This window comes from Dasypus novemcinctus, chromosome Y, assembly GCF_030445035.2.
Source record: "Dasypus novemcinctus isolate mDasNov1 chromosome Y, mDasNov1.1.hap2, whole genome shotgun sequence".
Classification (NCBI taxonomy): Eukaryota; Metazoa; Chordata; class Mammalia; order Cingulata; family Dasypodidae; genus Dasypus; species Dasypus novemcinctus.
The window spans coordinates 5,180,142-5,187,456 of NC_092216.1; the positions used below are offsets into that span (position 1 = coordinate 5,180,142).

Here is a 7,315-nt window from a genome sequence, read left to right on the forward strand (position 1 = left end):
AGGAAGCTCATCCTAGATAGTCTAAGGGGTCCTGACTCAATCAGATAGAAGACCTTCATAACAGGGCTGAGGTTTGAGAGGGGAGAGAGAGATGGAGCGGGGAGAGGCACAGATAGAAAGAGAACAAGGAGAAAGGCTGTCTGTGGGAAAGCATCTTCAGGCAGTGTCCCTAGGTTTGGCTGCCCCCAGGGGTCTTTCCCAATAATCCATCCAGTAGATTTTTTAAAAAATTTTTCCCGCCCCCCCAACCCCCGATTGTCTGCTCTCTGTGTCCATTTGCTGTGTGCTTTTCTGTGACGGCTTCTATCCTTATCAGTGGCACGGGAATCTGTGTTTCTCTTTGTTGTGTCATCTTGCTGTGTCAGCTCTCTGTGTGTGCAGCGCCACTCCTGGGCAGGCTGAGCTTTCTTTCATGCTGGGCGGCTCTCCTTACAGGGCGCACTCCTTGCGCGTGGGGCACCCCTATGTGGGGGACACCCCTGCGTGGCAGGGCACTCCTTGCGCACATCAGCACTGAGCATGGGCCAGCTCCACACGGGTCAAGGAGGCCTGGGTTTGAACCGTGGACCTCCCATGTGGTAGACGGACGCCCTAACCACTGGGCCAAGTCCGCTTCCCAGATTTTAGATTTGGTTAGCCAACTTCCACAATTACCCATGTTGATTCCTTCTAATAAATCTGTCACGTGTCTATCTATCTGTGTCTCCCTCTTTCAAACCACTAATTGTCTATTTTTCTATATTCTACCACACCACTTCTGCTTTCTGCTTTTATGATAGAATCCTGATATATACATACATATATGTATGTATATATCAATATATATTAATATATGTGTGTATAGTAATATATATACACACGCATATATACTCTCATACATGTATATATACACACACATAAGACAATTGCTTACATAATGAAATCAGTTTAATGATAAAATTTTTATCCATTTTGTAAGTAGTTTATTCTAGTCTAACATGTTACAGATACATTACTCGGAAAACTGTTTCCATTCGTCCATTGAAACACTCTCACCAAGAATTAATTTCTAATATACATAACACTCTGAGGTATTATTGGCAATAATGGAACTGTTTATAATGCCCTCCAAGGTAATATATTTATTCGTGAGCAGTTAATTATGGAAGGAGCCATAAAAACATGAAAAGGACAAATTTAAGGAACAATAATGGTTAGATAAATTGATCCCAACTGAGATAATTGAAAAAAAAATAAAATTGAAGAATAATTGAAGACTAAGAGAGAGTTGTCATAAAGGATATTAAGACAATCAGTCTCTTAACTGAGATTTGATTAAATACCAGAAGCCACAATATTTTAGTTTAATAAAGAATTCGTTCTTACAAAAACCTTTTATTATCCCCAATGTATAGATGATGTTATGAAAGCCTAAGAATTCAGTTAGCAATACTGAATACTCTTGGACTGGTATTCAAGAGTCATTGGTATGATTTATAGGTCACGTTCGCCACACTTACTCATTCACTAAATAATGACTGTCCATTTTGTGTGTCCACCTTATATTTCTGTTCTAGCGGTGACCAGTCAGCTGCAGCCAAAAACAGTCACTGATTATGGTTTTGGACGGTGAAATGACATAGATTTTAGACATCACTGAGGTTTCTGGATTTCATTGTCCACGTTATTTGACTGGAGTTCAATCTCCTAAGTGCTGTGGAGCCATTTGGGTTTCGTACTCTTAAGTGAAGTGGGATAATTGAAAGCTCCGTGTTAAATGAGCCTCTTCTAAGGTTTGAAGTGGGTCATTCTGAATAAACTGCCACACAATTACACTGCAGTGAATTGTTTGCCAGGGAAATATCAATCATCAAGTCTGATCCAAGAAGAATTAGAAAACCTAATGCAATAATAGACGTAGGTAAAATAGAAAAGATTTCCAAAGATGGCATCTGAGAAGTGACAGAACGGGACGATGAATGTAATGGCAAATTCCATAAAGCCATCAAGAAATAGATCACTGTCAAGATATGTTTAAAAAAATAGACCAGGACATACAGGCACACGTACCACTTGTCAGCTCACGAGGCTCGTGTAAGCCGAACAGGACAGAGAAAGAAGAGACTTGGTTAGCGTAAGAATAAGGAATAGGACTGTGGAAATGGCAAACACAGGTGATTTTCTCTAACATTGTTTTCCCTCTGTCAAGAAGCAGAAAAAATAAATCGGTAGTGAGCATGAAAAATGAGGCTGAGTAGTTTTTATAATCTAAATGGAAGATGATACAGTATGCTTGTTTGCTTATGAGAATAACATAGAGATAAACTCAACGTCAAAGAGAGACAAGAGGTGATTTCCAAGAGGAAGGTGAAAGAAAGTTAAAGTGGAAAAAATCCATAATCGAGCTGGAGAAGAGGATTTGGAAACTTTACGGACATTCTATCCATCCTAACTTGAGGGAGGCAAAGTTTAAACTAAGAGAATTGTTCTCAGGTGGCTCAAATTAAGACAAATCCATCTGATGGGTTTCATTTTCTCCTAAAGTAAGGAGGTTGAGACAGAGAGAAAAACGTTTGATATACTCATCTTGGAACGGAATAGCTACCATCCAAAAAACAATTCGCTTTACTGGACAGCGAGAACCCACTGAATATTTAAGATCTGGCATTTAGTGGGAGGCATCTCTTCATGCAAGCATCTTTTTCCCTAGCGCAGTTTAGATGCGCTAGTATGGAATAGATGGTTTAACCAGATATTTTGTTTCTTCGGGTAAGTCATACGGAAGAGGAAAAGGGCAAAGGGATAAATCATGTACACAAGAGAATGATTTTAATGGGGGATCCCCAGTTTTAGGCCAAGAACAACATACATGAGCTGACAAAAAGCAAACATTTTGTAGAAGGAGAGCATGTGTTGGAAACTGAGTTGGAAACATTACAGAGTACAGGCAGATTGAAAATTCAACATTTTCAACATGTTTAAAGTACATGGATTCTTTTAAACTTTTGGTTTTGCTCCAAGCTTATATTACTAATTTGAAAGATGAAAAACGCTATTCTAGTCAAAATGAACATTTTTTACATAAAGGTAAAAAGAAACTAGTATTGTATATTTAAGATATTTAAAATTTTGCTAAGCACAGCTTTAACCAATATGTAAATGTTTGCATTTATTCTAGTTTTCAAATGATAGTATTAAAATGGTGACTTGTTGAAATTCTCTTTAGGATGCTGCATGTATTACTCACTAACTGCTGGACTTAATTTTGGAATACTTAGGGGCACAAATACAATCTCTATGTTTTCCAGGTACTTTTTTTTATCCCCCCCCCCACCACCGTTGTTTGCACTCGCTATCTGCTCTCTGTCTCTGTTTGTTGTGTGCTCTCTGTGTCAGCTTGTCTTCTTTTAGGAGGCACCAGGAACCAAACTTGGAACCTCCCATGTGGGAGAGAGGCACCCAATCACTTGAGTCACATCTGCTCCATGTTTGTTGTGTCCCCTCATTGTGACATGTTGTTGCAATCAAAGGTACTTTTTTTGAAGAGATGAAGAGCACAGGGAGGGACCGTTAGGGTTGTGTCTCCCCTTCTCTTGATATTTATGTATAGCTAACTGTTTCAAACTTTCCCCTAGTGGACTCTGACACGGCTGACGGTGGAGTGTGCCCACCTTTGTGGGAGAACACTGGGTTTTCATAGCCACTGTGGCAAGAGTTCTTCATTGACTGTGACTCCCACCTCTTATTTAACTCTGGTAGAACCTGAAGAGCAGTGCTTAACGTTATACCACGTCCAAGATGAGAGCCTGTCATGAAATGGTCAAATACAATGGGACTTTTCAAGAGCACACTTAAAGTCCTGCCGTTAGCTTCTAAGACCTCCCTCATTTCCTGTAGAGCTCATCTCATCTTCTCTATGGGAGTTCATTCTGACTGTGGTTTCTCAGGAGCCAAAGAGCAAACATGAGATTTAAGTCCACTAACAACATTCATGGACCCCTCCCCCTCATTTTCTCTCTCCTTTCCCCTCATTCTCTCCCTCCAATCCCCTCCCCTCATTTTCTCTCTCTCTTTTCCTCTCATTTTCTCTCTCTCACCCTCATTTTCTCTCTTTCCCTACCTATCCCTCTCTGGCTGGCTGGGTGTGTTTAGTCTCAGCCCTAGATAGTGTAAATTATCATTACGGCTTTTGTTTCACGTCAAAATACTATAAAAGTGTACTTCTATAATTCCCGTAGAATGGGGAATTGACACACTCATACATAAGATTCCATAGTGAATCTGAAATATGGACAAAGAATATTGAATTTTGCCTTCCCCAAACCCACAGGAATCCATCCATGACCTAATTCAATGTCTTTGTGGTTTCTTAGAAAAAGAGAAATGGATGTACTTCATTTTCGGACAAACGTGAACTTTTTAAAAGGGACTCCTGTACATTTTAAAAGAATATCTGGTTCCTGAGACTCTTTAGTAAATGAATGAACAACTGTTAACCCTGCCCCCAATAAAAATAGTTAGCCATGTAGAATTTCAAGATAAATGAATGTACAATTTATAAAGCTATCAGAAAAACTCCCTTTCTCTGCATTAATTTTAAATTCGAAAATTGCATACACTTTTAAATGTTAGTTTATTTCTGTAGTTATAACATGTATACATATGCATAAAATGGGCTATTTCTTTTGTTTCATATTCTTTTATTTTATAGCAGTATATTCACATAAGCTAGATTTTTTTCCCCCTCAAAGATGAGAATTAATTCAACTACTAGCTTGCACTTCTGGAAAGAGCCCTAAAATTGTGTCTACTTCTACTAACAGGCAAATCAAATATAAAATTTTTTAAAAATTCACAAATCTAATGAGAAAAATGGTTTAGAAGGAATATATGTTTTATTACATTTTGATTAGCTTTAATTTTTCTACTGAGAAGTAATAAGGATCATTACTTTTTCAATGTGCTTTTTTAGAAAGGCATATATATCTGTATTTTTCAGGCCTAAAGAGATCAGCATTTAGTTCACAATTGCGTGCATTCAAAATAAACTACTTGATTTGCAGAGAAAATGATGTTTATATAAATACGATACTCTCCTACCCTATAAATCCAGCAAATTTAAGATACTATCCCTTTAGTTGCAGACATTCAAAATTGATTTTGAAAATTGAGCTGGCACTTAAATGGGGAAAAAAATCTATTTCTGGTTTGTTTGGTTTATATATATTTTTTGTTTTAATATTTTTCTTCTCTGGGTTTCAGTGTTTACTCAGACTTCTATTCTTTACTATCACTTGAGTATAATTATCCTTTAAAAATACATCTTCAAAATTTAATATGTTTTTAAAAGGAGGCATAGACCTAATAACCTATTGGACCACACTATCAGAAACAAAATTTTACCCCACTTGGGTATCAGCTTTTTAATTCAGTATGAAGGGTTTTATTTTGGTACACAACTAAAACTAGTTAAGCTCTAGCATTACATAACTTAGAAATGTACATTTCATGAGTCCCTTGATTTGTAAAATAAACTAGTAAGAACATCTTGAGCAGTGATTCATTTCATAGCCATTTTCCTTCAAATTTAGGGATAAATGTAAGCTGATGGCTTTCTTTAGAAAACATAAAAGGAACTCCTGTTATTAAGCATGAGTCAGAGTTTGATCATTTCATTGCAATGTACAGTGGTGTATCCCTATCATAGATACTGTGCTTAGAGAGATGGATAAATAGAGCAAATACAAGCTTTCTGGCCTACGCTTTTAAAATATTTGATTAGAAGAAAAGGAAAGACAAAGGTAAGATGTGTAAACTAATTATTTTTAATTTCATATATTTGGAGGTGCTGGGGATCAAACCCAGGACCTCATACGTGGGAAGCAGGAGCTCAACCACTGAGCTACACCTGCTCCCCTTTAAAGTAATTTTGACAAGAAGTATCAATCCAATTACCCTAAATGAATAAGAATTAATGAAAAAAATAAAATAAGGATTAATGGAGGGGGAGGAGAGATGTTCAGTAGCAAATACAGCATTTTGAAACCCACCTTACCACTGACTTGAAAAAAAAAAAAAGGTGGTCAACGGCAATATTCAACTGCCTTCAGATATTTTTCTCTTTTGTCTAAAATGTATATCACATTAAGAGTCTTCAGATTTCTCCTACTCTTTCCATAGTTGTTGTGGCAGTTTGAGTCTTTTGAGGACCCCAGAAAATTCCATTTGTTTCCATATAATAAACTTTATTTGTAGGGAAGTTTTTGATTCGCCAATGGATTCCTGTGCCTGTAAACCTCTTGTAGAGGAGACCTTTTGATTAGATTCGGTTAAGGGACCATCCTTTTGATTAGATCACTTCAGGAGAGCATGACCCAAGTTGCATCTTAATCCTTTGACTGGAGTCCTTTATGAATGGAGAAATACAAAAATAGACACAGCAAAAAGCCTCAGAGAGAACTCTTCAGAAATTGAAATCAATGAAGGTGGGAGAGAGAAGAGCTACAGAGCAGCCTGAAACTGAAAATGGATATCTTCAAGAGAGGAAAAAGATGAGCCATGTACTCCATCACCCCCAGCTGCAGCCAGGGAAAAAGGGTCTCCTGATGATCCTTTATTTGGACACTTTCACAGACCCAGAACTGTAAGCTTTTAACCTAATAAAGCCCCATGTAAAAGCCAACCCAATCTGGTATATTGTTCCCAGCAGCTATTAGCAAACTAAAAGAGTTATTCATGCCATTTTAATTATATACCTAACAAAAAATCATCTTCAACCTGAAAAATAAATTGTTCAGTTATGGGTATTTTTTTCCTTTGTGCTGACCAATGAAACTTCAGTCCACTTAGTACTGTCAGTAGGATGGCAAACTTTGAACTAGATATAGTGTATAGTGTACCTAATGCAGCCAATGTAATGGGTCAAGGAGCCAGAATTTGAGACATTGACCCTACTTCTGGATTTGTAGAAAGCTGGATCTCAGGTTTTCCATTTAGATGGATACATGCATGCAAAAATAAATACATATGTCAGAGTAAAATTAACAGTATTTTATAAAAAACAGTATATAACACAATATAATATGTGATACTACTAAATTTTAAGACCTCTTACTATTTGATTGACTTTCAAATGTCAAAATAAAATTAACAACTAGGTTAAAAGATAATCTGGTATATACTGTTTCCAGATGGAGATTTATTTCCCTTGCTTAGAACATGATAAAGAGTGTGTACACTTACTGTAGAAAACTCAAGAGTAGTAAATAATATAAAATGGGGAAACGGATGCGGCTCAACCAATTGGGCTCCTGTCTACCATAGAGGAAGTCCAGGG

At 37.2% G+C, this 7,315-nt stretch overlaps 1 non-coding gene across 1 annotated transcript; it reads right to left on the bottom strand.

The window, feature by feature from the left end:
• Window positions 1–5,819: 5,819 nt before the first annotated feature.
• Window positions 5,820–5,891, bottom strand: TRNAG-CCC (transfer RNA glycine (anticodon CCC)). Its single transcript has one exon. It is a non-coding gene; the product is annotated as a tRNA-Gly (tRNA).
• Window positions 5,892–7,315: the final 1,424 nt, after the last annotated feature.